This window comes from Podarcis melisellensis, assembly GCF_964234715.1.
Source record: "Podarcis melisellensis genome assembly, chromosome: W".
NCBI lineage: Eukaryota > Metazoa > Chordata > Lepidosauria > Squamata > Lacertidae > Podarcis > Podarcis melisellensis.
In genome coordinates, this window is record NC_138535.1 from 28,881,952 (window position 1) to 28,907,589 (window position 25,638).

The 25,638-nt window shown below is 43.8% G+C and overlaps 1 long non-coding RNA gene across 1 annotated transcript; it reads left to right on the forward strand.

Annotated features, from left to right (window-relative positions):
• The first annotated feature begins 3,316 nt into the window (after positions 1-3,316).
• On the forward strand, positions 3,317-9,608 carry LOC309361334. The gene is made up of 2 exons (XR_014164431.1): positions 3,317-3,438; positions 9,458-9,608. It is a non-coding gene; the product is annotated as an uncharacterized lncRNA (long non-coding RNA).
• The last annotated feature ends 16,030 nt before the right edge of the window (positions 9,609-25,638 follow it).

Genomic DNA, 25,638 nt, shown 5'->3' on the forward strand with positions numbered 1-25,638 from the left:
ATATGGTTCCAAGAATAATACTTGGTTGTGGTTAGATTAATTTCACAGCTATACGGGAAATCCAAGATTAATAAATAAATAAATACAGAACAATTTGCTACTTAAAGACAGTACTGAATCTGCAAGGGATACAGAGAAGTCATAGAAGGGATTCAAAATAGTTTTCTGGAACATTAAGAAAGTGACTGCAAAGAAAGAAATAGTAAAAACACAATTTCTTTCTGGGAACTTCGTGTATAGAAAAAAACAAAGCAGACAAGCAAATATGATCAGTTGACTTAATCTAAATATAGCCTGATCTATCGGAAAGCATGTAATATATGAGAATCCTCCATGAAAAAACTTGGGGTGTAAGGAATAAGACATTAAACATAAAAACAATTACACACAAAAATAGCCCCCCCTTTGTGGAAATAACACACTGTCAGACACATTTCGACATTCCTACGTAATAACACATAATACAAAACAAACTAAATATCAGTTGCATATCTTGAGACAATTGTGATCTTTTACGTATGTATCTTTTGAATCCTGGAGCACAGAGGCTTGACGTTCAAGTGAAAAAAATGTCCTTGCAATTCAGCTCCACCCCCCTTTGTCAGCCCCACTCCCCCGTCAGTCTATATCCTTTGAAAGAGATAGCTGTGGGCATGTTGAAAACTCTGGTGTCTGTTGTTGCAGGTCTTGTGATGGTGAAGAACTGAGTTGAGGGATTGTTGCTGCTTTTTCATCCTTGCACATCTGTAGAAGTGATATCCTGTAAGGGGGCAGGGTTTTTTTGAGGACTTAAGACAAGAGTTAGAAAAGGAAGGGGCAAAAGCCCCCCCAAATCTCCTTGAGTTATTAGCTGCAAATAATAAAATCTTAGCATGTTAAGCATTTTACTCATTTTAATATTATTATCACATTTCCATATAATTACTGTTATTATCTGCTAAGTTTGTTTGCTTTCCTTCAGTTAGTTTTTTTTTTCATATTAAGTAAAAAATTACTCCACATGTAGAGAAAGAGAACTATAAACAATACAAGAAAGGCATCAGATTCAGAAAAGAATTATTATTAAATAATACAAAGATATTGTCAAAACAACACAGATTACTACTGGACTAAAAAATGGGAAAACAATGGAAAAAGGCTTAAAATTCAGCATGTGCTATCTGATAAGTAGAACTTGATGAAAATGACTTTCAACATGTGATGGACATGTCCCCAAAGTCTCTCTCTCACACACAATGACCTATGAGGAACCAAAAAATAAATGCTAAGACACAATTTTTTAAGAAACCTGAAGTAACCTGAAGTAATCTGTTTTGGCATTCTAACAACCCAATGAAAATCTGATTAATAAAGGAAAAACAGATTATTTGTAACGTAAAAAAGTGTCAAAGCCACAAAGAGATAGAGGGAAATCAACTAATATAGCAGGGATTTAGACTTGTTTTGCTGAACAAAAAGAAAGTGACTGTTTGGCTTTAAGGGAAGAAAGACAAAAAGAAATACAAATGCAATTACTTTTTATAGAGTATTTAAATCACTGTTTGCATCCCCTCATTATCATTCGTGCTGTGGGAGGAAAGAAGGGACAAACACTTTGTTAATGGGGTTCACATATCCTGTTAAAAGGGGAAATTATTTCATGTGAGAAGTCAGTCAAGGAAATGCTGTTCCTAAAATGCATAGGCATACACACACACCCAAAAAAAACAACACAAAAAAACTGTTATAAAATTTAAATCCCATTGGGGAGGCAAACTACTCAAGAGAGGAACTCACAGTGGGAGTGCTTTGATATTTACCTGTGAAAAGAATTTGGCATGTTAGATTTGAAACTCTGCAACCTCTTGATTAAGTAGCCCTTGGAGCAAAAGACACATTAAGGGTGATTTCCCTCAATGGTTCCAAGTTTTACATAAGAAAATTTGGATAAGTTTCTCCCTGCAAGCACACTCTCTGCAAACCTCTCCCCCCTTCTTTCCCCCCTCCTTCCTCTCTCTCTCTCTCTCTCTCTTTTTTAAGCTGATCTAGCCTCTGTGCATGTGCAGAGTTCATGTCTCAGCAAACCTTTTATACTATTGAAAATGTTGCATCTTTTGGCTAAATTAGAATTTGAATAAGGGAAGGGAAGGGTAAGGAGTAGATTTTAAAAATAGGGTTAGATTTTAAAACAAAAAAGAGAAACTCAGCAATTTAAGCTAGCAATTGCAGCCCAAGCAAAAGACTGCTTCCTTTATGTACAGGAAAGGGCTAATATCTCTCTGGCCATTCGCGGAACAATCTGCCACGCCCTTATATATGGGAAAAAATGGCCAGAGTCAGAATTCATAAGATTTTAACATTCTCAGTCATTTCAGCCTTACCATTTGCAGACAAAATCTTCTGCCCTTTATTTACAGGTATGGTCAAGGCGCATTCTACCTGATTATATGAATTTGTATGTGCTTAAACTTTGAGTAGACTTTTAAGTCTGATTTCTGTAAATAATAGACAAAATGATAAACACTGTAATTACTGAAATGCCTGATATCACCAGTTCTGCTTCAAAACATCACGGCTTTCACCTCTCACCTTTAAAAAACAAAGAGCAAATCTGGGCTAAATTTCAACTCATTAGCCACAAATTGGGAAAGTTGAAAGGGACCTGGGGTCATCTAGTCCAACCCTAAAATACAGGGTTCATAGCAAGATTTGTACTACCAGAAACACACACATACTTATGTATACAGACACAACTGGGGAAGAGACCACAAGCCATGCGCCTATGACAAACCATGCGCCTATCATGTACTAAGGAAGAGGAAAATAAAAGTACCCAACTTTATACAGAACCCTTTTAGCAGATCTTGAGATTAGTTTGAGTTTACTTCCTTAGACGTGCAAGTTCCTAGACAAATAATCTTTAAAGGAAGATTGAAGTGAACATTTTTCCTAAGATAGGGAGAGGATCTCTTATAAAGCATAGTTAAAACAGCCATAGATTTGATTTAAAAGGAATACAAAAGTGACAATTTTTCCTGAATTTGCAGAGGAATAGTAAGCCTAATCTATGCCCCCCCTTTTGCAGTTTCCTTTAAAGGAAGCTTACTCGGGAGTAAATTTACCTGGCACAGAAGTAAGAAGAAGAAAAAACCTGAAAGAGACAGAATGAAACAAGGGGGGGGGCATTTTCTAAGAAAAGAGGCTAGGAAGTCTTATAGAGACTGATATCAGGAGCCTCACAATAACTCTTCTGTCCAACCAAATCAATGTTCAAACTGGACTCACATATTTTTCTTAGAAAGAACACCATACTTTCATAGGCATATGCTTAATGAAATACATACACTGCATTTTAGCTTGAGAGAGCAATTGTGCTCAACTAGGCTTTTGCAGCAGAAACATTAGGTTAACTTCACATTCCAAAATAGACTGGAACACAGGTGTACTCACAAACTCAAAGTTACAACAAAACAGACTTCCGGTCGGCGCCAGCGTCTAATGGCGGTCCTTGCCTTGAGCTCCGAGGCAGGACTGCTCCGTAAGTTCGGGTCTGACCCGCTACGGCGAGCGGGGGACCCCTAAAATCACAGGCGTGGAAGCCTGTGAACAAGGAGATTCGGTGGGCACCTTTGCGCCCCCCGGTACCGTGAAGGAGCCTTTTTAAAGGCTACGGAGCGGCATCGGGTGTGAGCGCGGTGCTGAGGATCGCAACCCAGCTTACGGAGTGAAGCCGCGTCGCCATTGACGGAGAGCGCCGATTCCTTCCTGAAACAACCAATTGGCAACAATACCCGTGAGTAAGATCTGCAAAACTAAGAGAACGGGACTTTTAAAGTTTTTCAAGAAATTAGGCTGAAAACGGGAGAGGCAGAAATTAAGGAAGTCAGCCCTCCGGAATTGCATGACCGATTGAGCAAAGGGAAAAATCAAGCTATCTTTAAAGGAAACATCTCTCTTTAAAACTTTTCCGAACTTTTGACATTTGTAAGAGACTTCCCCCCCCCCCCCCGACAGGCAGGAGAAGGGGGGGAAGGAGAAGAAAATAACTTTTACTGCCAGAGGAAAAAGGGATTAGAAGTGAGGCTCTCCACCGCCGAAACCTCTGATCAGGCTGCCGGAGAGACTAGCGCCTGAAGGGAACTGTCAAAAAGTTGCTGGATATAAAGATTAAATCTAATGGATATAAAATATAGGGACTTAAGTGGATGAAACGTACAGCATTTAAATTGTAACGAACAGGGCTTTTGGCTGGACTTTGGTCTATGGAACTTTTCATGGGTTACTTTTTCCTTGTTATTTGGTTGCTATTGCTGTTGCCACTGTCTGGATACAGTTTCTCCCTCTAGAGGACTAAAAGAGAGAAACAGTTGCATTGTGCCAGAGACAAAGAAGTGGGATTTTCCACTGGAAACCTTCCTGTGTGAACGACCTTGAGTTATGAGCGGTCCACTGGAGGAGATAGCAACAAGAAGCAAAACAAAACAGGCTCAAAAACAGACTCAAAGAAGAGGCTCCATGTCAGGAGCCGCAGCTGCACAGGAAAGGGGAACAACAGCATCAATGGAATCTATGACACAAGCATTGCTTAGAATAAATACATCCCTAGAAGCATTAACCAAGCAGTCTACAGAGAACTCTAAGAAACTGACAGATAATTCTAAAAAGTTGACAGAGCTAACAACAAGATTAGACTTGAACACGACAGCAATAGCAAGTAACACAGACTCTATAAATCGTCTTGTGCAAGAAAGCACAGAAACAAGAAAAATAGCTGAGAACGCAAGGTGCACGGCCGAGGACACTAGGGGAAAATTTGTACCTATTGCAAAGAAAGTTCACGAACATGACACAGCTTTGGCCTTTATGGAACTAGAGAGGAAAAATAAAAATCTGAAATTGAGATCAGTACCGGAGGAGGAAGAAGGCAACCTGGGAGAATTTCTCACAGACAAGTTTCAAGAATTTTGGACTGATGAATTAGAAGGGGAAGAAGATGAATTTGTAATCACTTCAGCCTTCCGGATTGGCAGAAAACAAGGTAAAAAACCAAGGGATTGTTTAATCAGCCTAAGATCTAAGGAAGAAAGAGATAAAATATTGAATTTACACTACCAGAAGGCCTTGATCGTCAAGAATTCCCGAATACAGATCTTTAAGGATATCCCTAAGTACTTTTTAGAGGTGAGGTCCCAATTTAAGACCTTAGCGGATCTGCTGAAAAAACACAATATCCCATTTAGGTGGGAGTACCCACAAGGATTGTCTTTCGACTTCAAAGGGAAGAAAATCAAGATCAAAACAATTCAAGACAAAGAGCAATTTCTGGAGAGAAATTTAGAGGATTTTGAGAAAGGAACTGTAAGCGAGAGAGAAATACCGGACATAGCAAACCTTTCATTTGGATTAACCCCTACACCTACAGAAGAGGAACAAGAACTGGGAGCAGTCGGTGGGAAAGCAGCCCAATAACAAAAATGTCTCTGCAACTTGTGAGCTGGAACTGCAATGGTTTGAACCACCCCCGAAAAAGGAGACAGGTGTTCCACATCTTGAAAAAAGAAAATCTGGATATAATATGTCTGCAAGAAACCCACATTGCCAGGACAAACAGGAAACTTCTGATAAATAAAAGATTAGGACTGGAATTTATTTCTTCGGACAAAGTTAAGAAAAGAGGTGTGGTGATTTACGTTAAAGAAAAATTGGAACCTAAATTGATCTTTAAAGACGAACAAGGAAGATTCCTGGCAGTGGAAACTCAAATTCATGGAGAAAGAATTTTGATTGTAGGAGTTTATGCACCCAACGAGGGTAAGGCTGAGTTCTTCAAGAAGTTGCATGAGACCTTAATGGACTTTTTGGACTTAAAAATAATATTGATGGGCGATCTGAATGGAGTAGTATCCACGAATATGGATAAAGCACAAAGGCAAGTAATTTCAAAGAATGGAAGACTGCCAAAGACTTTTTTTGAGCTGACTGATACCATGGACTTGATTGATATTTGGAGAACAAGGAACCCTCTGGAAAGAGAGGGGACCTTCTTCTCTGAAGCAAACATGACCTGGACCAGGATTGACCAAATTTGGATCTCTAGCAATCTGGCACCGAGGGTTAAGAAAATAGAAATTTGCCCAAAAACCTGTTCAGATCACAATGCAGTAAAGATGGAAATGAAACTGACAACAGCTGGGACCTTCAGATGGAGAATGAATGACACCCTGTTTAAAGATGAAACAATCTACAAAAAGGCCCAAAAGACATTGAAAGACTACTTCGAGATAAATTTAAGATCAGATGTCGAAAGAAGAATAATATGGGACGCAAGTAAGGCCGTGATGCGAGGTTTCCTGATCCAGCAGAATTCAATAAAGAGGAAACAACAGAATGCGAGGAAAGAAAAAATTTGGAAGCAAATGGAGGAAGGAGAAAAGAAACTGAGGTCTAAACCTAATTCCAAAGAGATTTTAAGGGAAATAAAGTATTATCAGACCCAATATATGGAATTGGTGAACGAGGAGATAGAATGGAAAATAAAACAAATGAGGCAAAAAACTTTTGAATCAGCAGACAAATGTGGGAAACTCCTGTCATGGCAATTGAAAAAAAGACAAAAGTTGAATACGGTGACATCGCTCGAAGTGGAAGGTAAACATCTTAATAAGCCAAATGAAATCAGTAACTGTTTTCAAAGTTTTTTTAAGAAGTTATATGCTCAAGGGCCAAAGAAAGAGCAAGAGATTGAAGACTTCATTAAAAAGTACGGACTATCAAAGATTCCGGAAAAGAATAAGAGGATTTTAAATGAAAAAATCACAGATCAAGAAATAGAGGGTGCCATCCAAAGTATGCAATTGGGGAAATCACCAGGACCAGATGGGCTGACTGCGAGATATTATAAGGCACTGAAGGAATGGCTGATACAACCACTGAAAGAAGTTTGTAACCAAATTTTGGAGGGGAAAAAGGCTCCCGAATCGTGGAAAGAAGCATTCATCTCACTTATACCGAAGACAGAAACTGAGAAACATCAAGTTAAGAACTACCGCCCTATATCACTCTTAAATGTGGATTACAAAATCTTTGCAGACATTTTAGCAAAAAGATTCAAAAAAGTGCTACAAGAGGAGATTCATAAAGACCAAACAGGCTTTCTCCCTGGGAGACATATGTCAGACAATGTGAGGAATATTATAGACATTCTGGAATTGTTGGAGTCTGACATTAATAGAAAAGCAGTTCTGATTTTTGTGGATGCGGAGAAAGCCTTTGACAACATTTGTTGGAGTTTCATGAAGAGGAATCTCCAAGGGATGGGGGTAGGCCAAAATTTTGAAAATGGTATAGGTGCTATATATTCTGAACAAAGAGCTAAACTAATTGTGAATGGTATGGTTATGGATGAAATCCCAATAGAAAAAGGGACACGACAGGGATGCCCATTGTCCCCTCTATTGTTTATATCAGCCCTGGAGGTACTGTTGAATATGATCAGAAGGGATCAGCAGGTAGAAGGAATAAGATTGGGAACAAAGCATTATAAGTTGAGGGCATTTGCAGATGATCTAGTTCTGACTTTGCAACAACCTGAAGCCAGTACAAAAAGAATTTTAGAACTTATTGAAGAATTTGGTCAAGTGGCAGGTTTTAAATTAAATAAGCAAAAGACAAAGGTGTTGGGGAAAAATCTGACGCTGGGGGAAAAAGAGAATTTTCAAAGGGAAACTGGTTTGGAAATAACAAAAAAAGTTAAATATTTGGGGGTGAATTTAACATGTAAAAATGCGAATCTATTCAAAGATAACTATGAGAAATGTTGGTTGGAAGTTAAGAAAGATTTTGACACATGGTCTAGGTTGAAACTTTCCTTGTTAGGCCGAATTGCTGTTATTAAGATGAACGTATTGCCGAGATTGTTGTTTTTGTTTCAGACACTGCAAATTTTGGATAAGATGGACTGTTTCAAGAGGTGGCAGAAAGATGTATCTAATTTTGTCTGGCAGGGCAAAAAGCCCAGAATAAAATTCAAAATCTTAACAGATGCAAAGGATAGAGGGGGCTTCGCCCTGCCGGACTTAAGACTTTATTATGAAGCAGCAGCTTTTTGCTGGCTGAAACAATGGCTACTTCTTGAGAATACAGACATCTTAGATTTAGAAGGATATGATAATAATTTCGGCTGGCATGCATATTTATGGTATGACAAGGTAAAGGTGCATAGAGGTTTCAAAAACCACATTGTCAGAAAAGCATTGTTTAATGTATGGAACCGATATAAAGATCTGTTGGAGAATAAAACCCCCAGGTGGTTGTCACCCCTGGAAGCCAAGGTGGTAAAAAAAACTCAATATGGATCCAGACTGGCCAAAATATGGTGAAATCATAGAATATGATGGTGAAAAGATTAAATTACAGAGTATGGAGAAACTGAAACCTAAAGTCCGAGACTGGTTACATTACCAGCAGATTAATGAGACGTTTAAGCAAGACAGGAAAGTAGGATTTCAGAAGGAGAAGTCAAAGTTAGAAACAGAATTATTGGAGCCCAATACTAAGATTCTGTCTAGAATGTATAATTTGTTGCTGAAATGGAACACACAGGATGAAACAGTAAAATCAGCGATGATTAAATGGGCACAGGACATTGGTCATGAGATTATGTTTGCAGACTGGGAAAGGTTATGGAACACAGACATTAAGTTTACGGCATGTAGTGCCTTAAAAGAGAACATAATGAAAATGATCTATAGGTGGTACATGACCCCAACCAGGCTAGCAAAGATATATCATTTGCCCAATAATAATTGCTGGAAATGTAATGAATGTGAAGGAACCTTTTACCACCTTTGGTGGACCTGCCCAAAGATTAAGGCCTACTGGGAGATGATCTATAATGAAATTAAGAAAATCCTTAAGTGGACATTTGTTAAGAAACCGGAGGCTTTTCTCTTGGGCATGGTCGGCCAAACGGTACCAAGGGAAGACAGAACATTCTTCATGTATGCAACCACAGCGGCAAGAATTCTACTGGCAAAGTATTGGAAGACTCAAGAACTACCTACTCTGGAAGAATGGCAAATCAAGGTGACAGAATTTATGGGACTGGCTGAGATGACCGGCAGGATCCGTGACCAGAGGAGAGAGACGGTGGAAGAGGACTGGAGGAAGTTTAAAATCTATCTTAAGAATTGTTGTAAAATTTTGGAATGTTAAAATGTCAAAAGGTATGAGATATAGAATTATAGCGGTTAAATTTGAAATATGAGAAAAACTTAAGGAAAAAGAGTTTTGAAATTGATCAAAGGTTTGCTAAGAATTAACACTTTAAAACCAAGGATGCAGTGAAGGGGAGGTTTGGGGAAGTCACATTAGTGTTAGTTTGTGTTGTTTCGTTGTTGTTGTTTTTGTTATGTACGTTTCTGTTATTGTTTATGTTGGTGAAAATGAATAAAAATATTTAAAAAAACAAAAAACAAAGTTACAACAAAACATCATTTACCATTAGACTTAAAATCACCCTCCTCACTTAAACTAGAGGAAGGAGGTGGGGTAATCCTCCTTTCAGAACACAAGTAGCACGTATACAGGATTTTACCACGTGGGAGGAAAACTCTCTTTTGGAGCCTCTCTCAAATAACAAACATTTGCACACTTCATTCTCCATTTTGTCTTGTTTAAGATTGATAAGGCTCAACATGGCTTCCTTAGATTTAGAATTTGGAGCAAGCTTGCATTTTTATTTTAGATGGCACATTTAAGATAAGCAGCTGCTGGATGTTACCTAAGTACAATTTAAACACAGAAAAAACGTTTCTTAAACACAAATTGAAGGGGACTGTCAGAGTCCAGGCCGGAAATAAGCACCACTAGGCTTCTTTCCCATCAGGAGTCTGCAGGTTCATTTCTTTTGATTGAGGTGCACCCATTTTAAGAATTTTAATAGCGCTAGCTTTTACTTTTATACTGCAGTCGGGGTTTTATCCCCACTTTTCAGGAAACACAATAAATAACCCACAGTAGACTCAATTTGGACAACTCCGAGAATTAGTACTGTGACACACCGCCGTTCGTCTGGCCTGACTTACTAGGCTGGTACAGCTGTTGGCCTTTCCTGGCTACTAAGCTAACAGTGCGGTCAGCGATCTCAAACCCCCCCCTTTGGTCATTTCTCAGCCAGGGAGCCCACAGCAACCTCCTGCCTCTTACAATCTAACCTGAGAGTTCCCTACTGGACGCTTGCGTAGCGCAGTGCCAGATTGGGACTCAGAAATGACAAAGAAGGAAAGGAATCAGGTGCCCTTGCTTTCTCTGCTCACAGGTCATCTCTAACAAAGATCGCCATGGCAGAGGTGCGGCTGCACCTGGGAGTTATAGTTTTCAGTACAGAAGAAAAAGCACGACCTTTTTTCTGGGCAAAACTCCGAAGGAATAGGTCAGCATATAGACTGTAGAAGGGAAATGAAAGAAGTCACACACAACTTTTGCCTGGGCATACTCCGAAGGGCTAGGGCTGGTGTTGAGATCAAGGGGACAGAAAGGAGGAGAAGGCAATTTTTAGACGAGGAAAAAAGTAGAAATTTTAGATTTGAAGGGAAAAGGAAGAATTAAAGAATTTTGGTTGCTGTGGTTTAGAGAACCCAACCCACTACCCGTGTTTCCTACTTAATACTCACTTCCGCATGCACTGTTCCTGGTGATCCCACGATCTCTTGACTGGTTGTTTAAGGCTGGCCTGATCAAGCGTTGCTTCCTCTGGTTAGCCCCGCTGAACCTCCAGTTATTTCCAGACCCTGGGATCGATGGAAGACTGGTTATTCCTCCTGGCAAACTGCCTGGTGCGCGCTGGATAACCAGTCCTTCCTCGCTTCCAGAATCCGGGTAACCAAAAGTCCCTTCGTGGTCGCCATCTGTTGTAAATAAAAATATGCCCTTTTCCCTTATGGGATATCCAAGAGCCCATATAGAGTCCTTACATAGGTTCCCTATTGGTAGGAGAAAATAACAGAGGCCAACCAGAGAATATTGAGAAGCAAAGCAGCTAGTAAGCTTGATCTTTATTGATCTGTTGCAACAGGGTGCTCCCCTCACACGCAGGAGAGGAAGAGGACCCAGAACAATGCTGTGCAAGGGCTTATAAAGACTTTTGAAATTCCCATTCTGTAGATCAAGACCACCCCCAGAAACATTATGCATTCATCACAGAAGGGGTGTAACCTAAGACCACCCCTCAGATACATCCCACCTACATCACAGAAATTTAAATGTTGTTTTTCTCCTGTTACAGTTTATCTCCTGTCTGGCAAGTTACTTGATTGGATTTCCTGGGGAGCCTGGCCATTCTTTTGTAGTGGTAAAATACTTATTTCCTGGGCCAGGTCACAGGCTCACACCTTGTATCTTAAATGTGTCCTTAAGACAGGATTTGTGAGGAAGAGACAATGGGGAAGCTTTTCCATTTTGACCATGCAGAGAAACATTTGCTCAGTTTAGGAATCAAAATGGTTCCAGGTTGGCTTTCCTGTGCTGATCTATGTACGTGTGGTTATGAACATTCCCATATATCTAAGACCATAAAATTCCTATCACAACGCATTGTAAGGAGTCTGTACGGGAGTATTGTTGTTGTTTAGTCGTTTAGTCGTGTCCGACTCTTCGTGACCCTGTAGCACCCTGCTTGTGGTTAACGCTTAGCTGGAATGAAATATTCAACGCAGCAATAGAGAAATTAAAATAATAATTTATTTGTCGGACAAATAAATGAGAGGCTCAGTGGTATATGGTTACCAAGCTCTGGCCTGCCCTCCTGCCATTATGGCCAGCACTTATATTTTCTCAATCCAGCCCCCTTTCTCCTCCTTTGTCCATTCAGCCTGGTTGAAATTCCTATTGGCTGTTTGCTAGAACCAATCATAAAAGATACACCCATTTCATATTATCTTTTATGGGAGACAGAGAGTTATATTTTCTTCTATCTATAAATGACAAACAAGTAGCCATTAACCTCGACAAGGCACCTTAATTACCAGATCACCTTTGGCCCTTCTTGCCCTATTGCCCTCCAAAACAGATGATTAATAGTTTTAAATTTTTATCTTAAACAGATGTCAGAGATCTTGAGTTTATCATTGAAAGATCTCCTTCTTTTGGAGGTCTTTAAACAAAGGCCTGACAACTATATATCAGGAGTGCTCGATGGCGTCTCCTGTCTGGCAGGGGTTTGGACTCTATGGCCCTTGTGGTCTCTTCCAACTATTACTTTCTAAATCCTTTGCATAATTACATTTAAGCCAATATATTTCATACATTATCATAGGTAGCCTTTTAAAAGAATAAACCTTCTCAAAGTAAAAAGGAACAGTTTACAGCCTCAAAATAAAATAGGAAGAAATCTCTTCTTCTGTTTACACCCCATTCTCCAGCCAGTTGCTTTCTTTTCCATTTGCTCTTGGCCTTTTTAACCTTAGGAAGAAGATATGGCTCATTTTATTATTTACCAACCCTTAATTTGTAGGGTCAGTGTAACCTTGGCTCTCAGCCTGTAATTCCCTTTTTACGACTTTGAGAATTGTTTTCTGCTATAAATCAAGGGGCCCCTTGTCCAGGAGGATAAACATCTTGCCAAGGTTTTTAGCCAGCCTAGTTCCTGCCTGGCATGATACATTTATGAATTTGAGCTCATTTTTAAGATACAACCTTGATCAAAATATATAGAATTTGATCAGATGCATCAACCCCATGGACCAGAGCACTCCTGCCTTCCACTGCCTCCCGCAGTTTGGTCAAACTCAGGCTGGTAGCTTCAAGAACACTATCCAACCATCTTGTCCTCTGTCGTCCCCTTCTCCTTGTGCCCTCCATCTTTCCCAACATCAGGGTCTTTTCAAGGGAGTCTTCTCTCTCTCTTTTTTTTTTTAAATAATTTTTATTAACTGGCCAATCACATCAAATTAAATCACATCACATAAATTCCAAATTACAAAGCCAATTTTTTTAAAATTTTGTTGGGGGAACCCATACTTCAAGATCCAAAGGGGGATTCAAATCATCTTCTTATTACTGTGTTAATGTCCAAATCAGTCCCAATCAGTCCAGACAAAGTTCATAATTCTATCCAGTCTTATCTTGGTGTTTCCACATCATATCTTGTTAATATAATTTCTTTTTCTTTTACGATCTCTTCTGTTAGTCTCCTTAAGCCGATAAGCAAATATAATAATCCTGTGTGAATTTCCTGTTCTTCCAATCTAAGTCCAGATGGTTTCCATATATCTCCTTCGTAGATAACATCGTTCTTTCCATCATAAATTAGGCATTTGTCACTATTAAGTCCCACTGAGGAGTTAATCCACGATATGTAGACAGCTCTATTTCTCTCTTTCTCCTCCCAGACTCAAAAGCTCCAACAATGCCTCCCAAAATGGGGACGGCATTTTTAACTGCGTCATTCCAAAACTCTTAACTTTCCAGCTTCGTCTTGAAACATTGCTTTGGTTTGCAAGTTTATCTCCACACAGCCTTAAATCCACAGCTTAAGTCCTTAAAGCGACATTTCTGACTCATTAGGGGAGGGGATTCTTGTTTAATCACCTAAAAAAAGGAAAGGAAGGTTCCCCCCCCCTCAGTCATTTGCCGTACCGTAACTTGATGTATCTTCTCATATTTTATTCTTGTCTTGTTTTATCAGAGATCTCTTCTGTCAGCAGTCTTTACTCCCCCTTTTTCCTTGAAGTATGTGCAATTTATCTCGTCCAAATTGTTTCTTTTGAAGATTCTTGCAACTAGTGGCGCAGATCAGAGACAGCATCGAGGAGTGCCGGAATCCCACAGGAGGGCTTTGTGCCTAGTGCCCCCACCCCCACAAATTCGGGGGTGGTATAGGGCACAGCAGGCAATGGCCGTCCCCCCCACAATCCTGGGGGGGGGGTTAAGGAGGCTAATTACCCCCATCATAGCCTCCAAATTACCTCGTGTGGGTCGGAGAGATGTTATTGTCAGCCATCTTCCGATGCGCCACCTAGTGAGGTGGCCAAACTATTGGAGCCTCAGCTTCACGATCTGTCCTTCCAGTGAGCACTCAGGGCTGATTTCCTTAAGAATGGAGAGGTTTGATCTTCTTGCAGTCCATGGGACTCTCAAGAGTCTCCTCCAGCACCATAATTCAAAAGCATCAATTCTTCGACGATTAGCCTTCTTTATGGTCCAGCTCTCACTTCCATATATAACTACTGGGAAAACCATAGCTTTTACTATATGGACCTTTGTTGGCAAGGTGATGTCTCTGCTTTTTAAGATGCTGTCTAGGTTTGTCATTGCTTTTCTCCCAAGAAGCATGCGTCTTTTAATTTCGTGGTTGCTGTCACCATCTGCAGTGATCAAGGAGCCCAAGAAAGTAAAATCTATCACTGCCTCCATTTCTTCCCCTTCTATTTGCCAGGAGGTGATGGGACTAGTTGCCATGATCTTCGTTTTTTTGATGTTGAGCTTTAGACCATATTTTGCGCTCTCCTCTTTCACCCTCAATTAAAGGTTCTTTAATTCCTCCTCACTTTCTGCCATCAAGGTTGTGTCATCTGCATATCTGAGGTTGTTCATATTTCTTCCGGCAATCTTAATTCCGGCTAGGGATTCATCCAGCCCAGCCTTTCGCAGGATGAATTCTGCATATAAGTTAAATAAGCAGGGAGACAATATACAGCCTTGTTGTACTCCTTTCCCAATTTTGAACCAATCAGTTGTTCCATAACCAGTTTTAACTGTAGCTTCTTGTCCCACATAGAGATTCCTCAGGAGACAGATGAGATGATCAGGCACTCCCATTTCTTTAAGAACTTGCCATAGTTTGCTGTGGTCGACACAGTCAAAGGCTTTTGCATAGTCAATGAAGCAGAAGTAGATGTCTTTCTGGAACTCTCTAGCTTTCTCCATAATCCAGCGCATGTTTGCAATTTGGTCTCTGGTTCCTCTGCCCCTTTGAAATCTGGGTTGCACTTCTGGGAGTTCTCGGTCCACATACTGCTTAAGCCTGCCTTGTAGAATTTTAAGCATAAACTTGCTAGCATGTGAAATGAGTGCAATTGTGCGGTAGTTGGAGCATTCTTTGGCACTGTCCTTCTTTGGGATTGGGATGTAGACTGATCTTCTCCAATCCTCTGGCCACTGCTGAGTTTTCCAAATTTGCTGGCATATTGAGTGTAGCACCTTAACAGCATCATCTTTTAAAATTTTAAATAGTTCAGCTGGAATACCGTCACTTCCACTGGCCTTGTTATTTGCAGTGCTTTCTAAGGCCCATTTGACTTCACTCTCCAGGATGTCTGGCTCAAGGTCAGCAACCACACTACCTGGGGTGTACAAGCCATCCATATCTTTCTGGTATAATTCCTCTGTGTATTCTTGCCACCTCTTCTTGATGTCTTCTGCTTCTGTTAGGTCCTTACCACTTTTGTCCTTTATTATGGTAATCTTTGTACGAAATGTTCCTTTCATAACTCCAATTTTCTTGAACAGATCTCTGGTTCTTCCCTTTCTGTTGTTTTCCTCTATTTTTTGCATTGCTCGTTTAAGAAAGCCTTCTTGTCTCTCCTTGCTATTTTTTGGAAATCTGCATTCAATTTCCTGTATCTTTCACTATCTCCCTCGCATTTTGCTTGCCTTCTCTCCCCCGCTATTTGTAAGGCCTCATTGGACAGCCACTTTGCTCTCTTGCATTTCCTTTTCATTGGGATGGTTTTCGTTGCTGCCTCCTGTATAATGTTGCGAGCCTCCATCCATAGTTCTTCAGGCACTCTGTCCACCAAATCTAAATCCTTAAACCTGTTCCTCACTTCCACTGTGTATTCATAAGGGATTTGATTTAGATTGTATCTTACCGGCCCAGTGGTTTTTCCTACTTCCTTCAGTTTAAGCTTGAATTTTGCTATAAGAAGCTGATGATCTGAGCCACAGTCAGCTCCAGGTCTTGTTTTTGCTGATTGTATAGAGCTTCTCCATCTTTGGCTGCAGAGAATATAATCAATCTGATTTCGATGCTGCCCATCTGGTGATGTCCATGTGTAGAGTCGTCTCTTGTGTTGTTGGAAAAGCGTGGTTGTGATGATCAGCTTGTTCTCTTGACAGAACTCTATTAGCCTTTGCCCTGCTTCGTTTTGATCTCCAAGGCCAAACTTGCCAGTTGTTCCTTTTATCTCTTGATTCCCTACTTTAGCATTCCAATCCCCTATAATGAGAAGAACATCCTTCTTTTTTTTAATAGAATATTTATTAAGGTTTTTAATAATAATACAATCAAGGTAAAAAGAAAATAAAAAATAGTAACAAAAATACAAAAGTGAAAATAATTAAAAAAAAGAAACATGCAAATTTTCCATTTCTCATTTTCCTTTAACATGTTTCCCGGACCTCCTCATACCTCCCTTTTTTGTATTCCAGTTCAAATTGTTAGTTCAGCAAATCCTTGCCATTAAGTTTTAACCTGTTTCTGAGCCTGTTTCTCATATTCCCTTAAAGCATTACAGCTGGAAACCACTTAATTTCTATCCAACATCATTCTAACATTCATTAATTTTACAATATTTCTGTAGATAGTTGTCAGAGCTGCCCAAGGTCCCAGCTCACAGAGGACCAACGCCAGTTCTTGTTATATACAAAAGTCTTTATTAAGGTTCAGTTTCGATTCCAAAGCCGCGGCGCGCAGCTCTACGTCTCAACCCTAGACCGCTGAAGTTCCGTCTGAATCTCCTCCCCCCAGACACCAGTTCAAGACCCTAGCCTTGCTCCACCTCCTCCTTTGCTCCTTTCTCCTCTGGGTCCGTCTGCCCGCCGGGGTGTTGCCCTTTCTGGACTCTTCTGATGCTGAAGAGTCCCCGGATTCTTCCCCCTGCCTCCGGTGTGCTTTAGGACCTGGCTCCCAATCCGCGCTCCCGGCTGTCCCGCGCGCCTGTGCATTTGAACTTGGCGCGTGCGCCCAGCCGGCAACCTTCCTCCTGACCGTTACACTGCTCCTGTCACTGCTTCCCCCTTCGGGGGGGCTAGCTGGATCTGACTTCCCCTCTGTTCCTTCACTCAGCGATAGGGGCGTGGTCAGCCCTGACTCATCTTCTCTTTCCCCTGGAGGGGAAGCCGGTCCTGACACATGGGACTCTTCCCCCCCGCTACGCTCTGGTGGGGAAACTGGTCCCGATCTCCAGCTGCTGCTTTGGGAGTCACCGCTGGTCCCTTGCTTCTGGTGCGTCCCTCCCGGGACCCCCCTTGCTCTGGCTATCGGTGCCCCCTTCTGGGAATCTTCCGAATCACTGGACAGGCTCATGGAATCTCTTGCCCCACTGTCATCCTCACCTACGCTGCCCTCGGATTGTTCCCCTTCGCTCTCCGCTTCCTCTTTCCCCTGTGCTCCTGAACCCCTGACAATAGTCTTTAAATTTCTTCCATTCTTCTTCCGCCGACTCTTCTCCCTGGTCTCGGATTCTGCCAGTCATTTCTGCCAATCCCATATAGTCCATCACCTTCATCTACCATTCTTCCAGAGTGGGTAGGTCTTGTTTCTCCCAGTACTTTGCAATAAGTATTCTTGCTACTGTTGTAGCATACATAAAGAAAGTTCTATCCTTCTTTGGCACCAATTGGCCGACCATGCCCAGGAGAAAGGCCTCTGGGACTGGTACATAAGTTTGGGGGAAGCCCCAAGACTATAATACGTTCTGAACGGAAATAGAGTACGCTTTGGAACTGCAGCATAATGACTTTGCTGATGATGGGGAGAGGGTCGCATATGTTGTTGGGCATCTACAGGATGGCGCCCGGGAATGGGTCAGGCCCCTAATGGCGATGCAAAATGCTGCCTTGAAGGACCTTAGGAAAATTTTTGGCGCAATGGATGCAATGTACTCCAGTCAAGTGGAGCAAAATGTGACTTGCCGGGAACTGATGGGGTGCAAGCAGGGGAGCCAATCAGTTAGAGAGTACTGGTCACGTTTTGCGATGCTGAATCACCGGCTCGGGTGGGATCTGGACTCTTAACCCATTGAAATGTTGTTTGAGGAGGGGTTGTCCCCAATGGTGAAGGATGAGCTTTCCCGCGCGCCCCGCCCACAGTCGATGGATCAGCTGACCAAGGCTGTGCTTGCGATAGGAGTACGCCAGGAAGCGCGGGCAGAGGAGAAGCGCGGAGGGAGAGGGGAACGTTGCCATGACTACCGCATTCCTGAAATGCCGAGGCAGTCTTCCCAGCCAGCTGAGCCAATGGAGATAGATGGCGCGCGCGCGGTTTCAAACTCCGGTGAAGGTCACAAAAAGGAGGGAAAGGATTGGAAAACCACCAAGAAGTGTTTCCTCTGCCAACGGCCAGGACATTTTGCCAGGGTCTGCCCTCAAAGAAAGGCATGGCAAGGAATGGTGGGAGCCGCTGGTGGTGGGGAGGAGGAGGAAAATGGGCAGGCGCAGGGAAACGCCAGCGCTTGGCTGCCGATCAACGGGCACAGCAGCCAGGCCAGCAACTAATAGAAGTGCCCCAGCCAGACCCCCCCCCCCAAGGCAGCTATAGCCATAGAAGTGGTGTTAGAACTCCCGAATGGGCACCCAGTCAAGGTGAAGGCGCTGCTGGATTCAGGCAGCTCCTGCAATTTCTTCAGCAAGGACTTCGCTCTGGAGCACCAACTCCACCTGCTGCCCCTGGATTTCCCCTTGCAAGTGACCACCATCGATGGCAGAGAACTTCTGGGAGGGGAAGTGACGCACCAGACCCCGCCAATGAGGATGAGGGTTTCCAGGCACACGGAGACCATTGCCTTTCACGTAGCCACACTGGCAGGACCCCCAATAATACTGGGAATGAGCTGGCTGTCACTGCACGATGCAGTAGTGGCATGGCATCAGCGGACAGTCACCTTTGGGTCAGCTTACTGCTTGGAACACTGCATGGGGGGGGGGAAACCCCAAGGATGACAGTGGCCAGGGTGGCGGGAATGGCGGTGGAGCCAAAAGGGAAGGTGCCACCACAATATGCTGACCTGCAGGACGTCTTCAGCGAGAAGGAGGCGGATAGACCAGTGTTTCCCAACCTTGTGCCTCCAGCTGTTTTTGGACTACAATTCCCATCATCCCTTGCCACTGGTCTTGCTAGTCAGGGATGATGGGAGTTGTAGTTCAAAAACAGCTGGAGGCACAAGGTTGAGAAACACTGGGATAGACTACCCCCCCATAGGCCCTTTGACTGCCAAATCAACCTACTCCCAGGGGCTCAGCTGCCAGTGGGTAAACTGTATGCCATGTCGGACAGGGAGATGCAGGAGTTGCGGGAATTTATTGACAAGAACCTGAAAAGAGGTTTCATAAGAGAATCAAAGGCGGTGGGGGGCAGTCCGGTGTTCTTTGTGGACAAAAAGGATACTAATCAGCCCAGATTAGTCGTAGATTTTAGGGCCCTAAACCAGGTATCAGAACCCGTGACCTTCCCAATGCCCAGGATTGACGACATTTTAACACGGGTGAGGCAGGTGAAAATTTTTACCAAGCTGGACCTCAGGGGGGCATACAATTTGATCAGGATGAGGGAGGGGGACAAATGGAAAACCACCATGTTCACCCCCCTAGGAGCCTTCAAATACTTAGTTATGCCCTTCGGATTACAGTCCGGCTCCGCCTGCTTTCAAGCTTTCATGCACCACGTGTTGGGGTCCCTGCTGTACAAGAACTGCGTAGCCTTCTTGGACGACATCTTAATCTATTCTGACAATGAGAAGCAACATGTCAGAGATGTCAGGGAAGTGCTAAAGAGACTGCAGAAGCACCAGTTGTGGGTCAAGCTGGAAAAATGCCAATTTCACACAAGGGAGGTCGAGTTTCTGGGGTACAAGTTGTCAGACAAGGGCCTAGCTATGGACCCCAGCAAGGTGCAGGCGGTACTGGAATGAAAGGCCCCCAAAACCCGGAAGGACGTGCAGAGGTTCCTAGGGTTCAGCAACTTCTACAGGAAGTTCATCAAGAACTTCACTCATTTAACAGCACCCATCACAGACTGTCTCAGCAGCAAAAAGAAGTTCGTCTGGACGGAAGGGGCCCAGCAATCCTTTGAAAGCCTGAAGAAAGCGTTCGCGTCGGAAGAGCAGCTCCTGCACGTGGATCTGGAGAAGCCCATGAGGCTAGAGACCGATGCGTCAGACTGGGCCATAGGAGCCGTACTTTTGCAGCCAGGAACCCAGCAAGACTGGAGGCCGTGCGCCTTTTTCTCGAGGAAGCTGAACAAGTCGGAGCAGAACTACACGGTGTATGACCGCGAACTGCTAGCTATCTATGCAGCGTTTCGCCGATGGAGACATCTGTTAATAGGGGCGCGGCACAAGATCCAGGTTTGCACGGATCACAAGAACTTGGAGTACTGGAGGACTGCACGAGTACTCAACCAGAGACAGATTCGATGGGCACAAGAGTTCTCCAAGTTTTCCTTCGAGATCCGGTATGTGCCGGGAGCGGAGAATGTTAGAGCCGATGCTCTCTCCCGGAAGCTGGAGTACATAGAAGGAGAGGGACCTCCGGAAGCCCGACACGTGTTCCCCGAGGACAAATGGGTGGGGGGGGGGGAGTGTTGGTTGGGAAACGAGAACTAGCCGGTCTCACCAGGGACGACGAGTTCGCCCAAACTAAAATCAGGGAACTACGGGAAGGAAGGGAAAACCAGGGAGAATTTGAGGGAAAGGAAGGGGTACTGTACTATAAGGGGGCGCTGTACGTACCGGGGGAGACCTTGAGGGGAAGGGTACTCAAACAACTCCACGACAACCCAACAGCGGGGCACTTTGGTCAGCACAAGACCATGCTGCTTGTCACCAGGCAGTTCTGGTGGCCAAGGGTAAAGGAAGATGTACGGGAATATGTACGGGGTTGCGACCGCTGCCAGAGGGCAAAGGGGAAGAGGGCTGCCCCCGCAGGGTTACTGGAACCCTTACCCACAGCGGGAAGACCCTGGGAGGTGGTATCCATAGATTTTATGACTGATTTGCCCAAATCAAGAGGGAAGACAGCAGTCATGGTAGTAGTCGATCTGCTAACAAAAATGTGCCATTTCATAGCTTGCTCGCATGCGGTGACAGCAGAGGAAACGGCCAGATAGTTTGTGGATCACATATTCAGGTTGCATGGGGCTCCCTCGAGGGTCATCTCAGATCGCGGGAAACAATTTACTTCAAGGTTCTGGAGGAAGCTCATGAGCTTGCTGCAGGTCGATGGGGTTCTCGACGGCGAGACACCCGGAAACCAACGGACAAGGGGAACGAGCGAACAGTATACTCCAGCAATACCTATGCTGTTACGTCAGCGAGAGACAGAACAATTGGGTAGAGAAACTAGCGCTGGCTAAATTTGCATACAATAACGCTGAACACGTGTCCACGGGAATGAGCCCGTTCATGGCCAATTATGGGTGTCACCCCAGGGCCTTCCCGGGGAGGGGGGAGGAAGGGGGGAGCGTACCTGCAGCAGAGCAGTTTGTGGAAGAAATGGAGGCCTTGCACCAGCAACTCCAGATGAATTTGGAGAGGGCCAAAGAAATTTACAAGAGGCAGGCAGACAAGCACCGTCGGGAAGGGGAGACCATACGGGTGGGGGACCGGGTATGGTTGTCAATCAGAGGGTTACCCTTTAAGGGAGGGTGCAAGCAGTTGCAGCCGAGGCGACTGGGACCTGTTGAGCAGGTGAGCCCCGTGGCATTTAGGCTCAAGCTGCCTGACAGCATGAAGTTACACCTGGTGTTCCATAGGTCCCTACTCTCTCCGTACAGGGAGGGGCGGGAATTCCCGGGACGGGAGGGAGAAGTCACCACACACCCGCAAGTAGAGGAGAGAGAACACAACAACCAAGCCACGGAAATACTCGATTCCAGGTGGCGGGGGTGCAAGGTAGAGTACTTGGTCGCTTGGGAGGGAGAACCCTGGTCCGAAGACACGTGGGTTCCCGCGGAGGCAATCAATGACGGGTATCTAGTGGAAGAGTTCCACAGTCTGTTCCCACGCAAACCAAAACAACCAGCGAGATTCTGGGAGGCACAATTTGGCACCACCAACGACGAGGAGGATTTTGTGGGTTTTCCTGCCTCCGAAGAGGAGTGAGGAGAAGCGTCGGAGAGGGAGGATTCAGACTGGGAGGCCCACCCCGCGGGGAGAGATCAGAGCGGGTGGGGAGCGGGTGGGAAGCGGGTTTTGAATCTTCTGGGGATGGCAACAGCTCCTTCCGAGGATTTCCTGCATCGTCAGCCGAGGACAGGGACAAAGTTGGATCTAGAGGTCGGGCCGGAGGGGGTTCTGGGTGAGAGATGGATGTCAGGGAACTGCCATCGGAACGAGAGGAGGAGGCGAGGCTCCACGACGATGCTGGAGAGGGGCCAAGTAGGGAGAGAGGCAGGTCTCCTGTTGGGGAAGAAAATCAGCGCAACACCAGGGATGGAGGGGGGCCAATGGGGGAAGCAGAGAGCAGGCTCAGAGACTCTTCACTGGACACCAGCGGGGAGAGCACAGGTCCTCCACTACCCACGCCCTCCCTGCGCAGAAGACTTCCGCGCACAGAGAGTAGGAGGAGACTGGGCGTCAAACAACTTTTATGTTGGAAAAGGTTTAAGAAACGCCCACTGTCAGATTCTGCCAGCGACTGAACAGCCACGAAGTGAGGGGCTGTCCAGCCAGGAAAGGTTTATCCAGGCCACCTAGCCAGGAGTGGCGGCAACTTACGCATGAGTTCTTTATATCTTATCCAAACATTAAGCAATGCTTTCCTGACAATATGGTTTTTAAATGCTTTATGTGCTTTAACCTTGTCATACCACAAATATGCATGCCACCCAAAACATTGTTTAAACCTTCTAAATCCAAAATGTCTGTGTTCTCAAGAAGCAGCCAGTCTTTCAACCAGCAGAATGCTGCTGATTCATAGTAAAGTTTAAAGTCTGGCAGGGCAAATCCACCCCTTTCCTTTGCATCAGTTAATATCTTAAATTTTATTCTGGGCTTCTTGCCCTGCCAGACAAATCTAGAAATATCTTTCTGCCACTTCTTGAAACAGTCCATCTTGTCCACAATTTGCAGTGTTTGAATCAAAAACAACATTCTAGGCAATACACTCATCTTTATAGCTGCAATTCGACCCAACAAGGAAAGCTTCAAATTAGACCAAATTTCTAAGTCTTTTTTCACTTCTATCCAGCATTTTTCATAATTATCTTTAAATAAATTCCCATTTTTAGCTGTCATATTAATCCCCAAATATTTCACTTTCTTAACCACAGTCAAAGAAGAACATCCTTCTTTGGTGTCACTTCTATAAGGTGTTGTAAGTCTTCATAGAATTGGTCAATTTCAGTTTTTTCAGTACCAGTAGTTGGTGCATAAGCTTGGATTCCTGTGATGTTAAAAGGTCTGCCTTGGATTCGTATCGAGATCATTCTATCATTTTTGAGATTGCATCCCAGTACAGCTTTCGCCACTCTTTTGTTGACTATGAGGGCCACTCCATTTCTGTTACGGGTTTCTTGCCCACAGTAGTAGATATGATGGTCCTCCGAACTGAATTCGCCCATTCCTGGCCATTTTAGTTCACTGATGCCCAGGATGTCAATATTTATTCATGCCATCTCATTTTTGACCACATCCAACTTACCAAGGTTCATGGTTCTTACATTCCAGGTTCCTATGCAATATTTTTCTTTACAGCATTGGACTTTCCTTTCGCTTCCAGGCATATCCGCAACTGAGCGACCTTTCGGCTTTGGCCCAGCCGCTTCATCAGCTCTGAATCTACTTGTACTTGTCCTCTGCTCTTCCTCAGTAGCATGTTGGACGCCTTTCGACCTGAGGGGCTCATCTTCCAGCATCATAACTTTTATATGCCTGTTGTCTTTGTCCATGGAGTTTTCTTGGCAGGGATACTGGAGTGGCTTGCCGGTTCCTCCTCCAGGTGGATCACATTTGGTCAAAACTCTCCACTATGACCTATTCATCTTGGGTGCCCTGCTCAGCATAGTTCATAGCTTCTCTGAGTTATTCAAGCCCCTTCGCCACGGCAAGGCAGTGATCCATGAAGGGGCTGTATGGGAGTATATTGTATTTAAAAATGGGGTATCAGAGTTTTTAGGGAGCTAACCAGGTTGGGATAACTGGGATAGCAGGCTTGTTGGGTTTTGAATGTCTTATGTAGATTTTTCAATTTTGTTGTTCTGTATGGGACAATGACAATAAAGATTATCGTATCGTAATGATTGCAGCTATTATCACAAAAACGGTTATAGTTATTATCACAATAACGAATGCAATTATTAGCAGCCAACAAAAAGGCCTTTTGGGTCACAGGGAAGGGAGCTGAATATTGAGTGACAGCTGTCAATGCCTTTTGGAGGGACGCCTTGCTCTGATCTAAATCCAAACCTGAGACCGAAATATAAGTGGCAGGCTAAATATAAGCGACATTTCCAGGGCATTTCTCCTGACTAGCTGACTGCCTATTCTATGCTGCAGTTCCTGAATTTCAGCGGGTTGGAATGGATGACCCTTGGTGTCAGGGAACTGACATCGGAGCCAGAAGTGGAGGCAGGGCTCCCAAGCGATGCTGGAGAAGGGCCAAGCAGGGAGAGAGGGGACTCATCAGCTGGGGAAGGAAATCAGCGTAACATCAGGGATAAAGGGGGGTGGATGGGGGAATCGGAGAGAGGGCTCCAGGACTCTTCGCTGGAGACCAGCGGGGAGAGCACAGGTCCTCCGCTACCCACACCCACCCTGCACAGAAGACTTCCGCACAGGGAAAGTAGGCGTAGACTTGGCGTCAAAGAACTTCTTTCCTGGAAGAAGTTCAAGAAACGCCCACTGACGGATTCTGCTAGCGACTGAACAGCCACGAAGTGAAGGGCTGTCCAGCCAGGAAAGGTTTAACCAGGCTACCTAGCCAGGAGTGGCGGCAACGTACGCACGAGCAACCCCATATAACCATTACACTTGGGTCCCACCTGTGCCGGTCATGGCAGATTATTGCTTTCTTATTGTTAAGAAGGAAGCAATAAGAAAGCAGTACTAATAAGAAGAAGAAAGGAAAAGGAATAAGAAAAGAAGAAAGCAACTATAAAAAGAAAGCATTAATATTATTGCTTTTTTAAGAAAGCAATACTAAAAAGAAAGCAATCATAATAAGAAAAAAGTAATAATAAGAAATCAGTGTTATTGCTTATTAAGAAGAAAGCAATAATAAGAGGAAGAAAATGAAGCAATATTGCTTATTATCAGTAAGAAGAATGAAAGAAACAATAAAAAGAAAATAAAGCAGCAAAAAGAAAAATTGCTTATTAAGAAGGCAATACAGTGGTACCTTGGGTTACATACGCTTCAGGTTACATACGCTTCAGGTTACAGACTCCGCTAACCCAGAAATAGTGCTTCAGGTTAAGAACTTTGCTTCAGGATGAGAACAGAAATCGTGCTCCGGCGGCGCGGTGGCAGCAGGAGGCCCCATTAGCTAAAGTGGTGCTTCAGGTTAAGAACGGACCTCCAGAACGAATTAAGTACTTAACCTGAGGTACCACTGTACTAATAAGAAAGCAATAAAAAGAGGAAGTAAACAAAGAGAAGAAAGCATTATTATTTTCTTATTAGGAAAAAAGGGGTCTGGGTTAAAGGTGGATCTACACGGATCCTC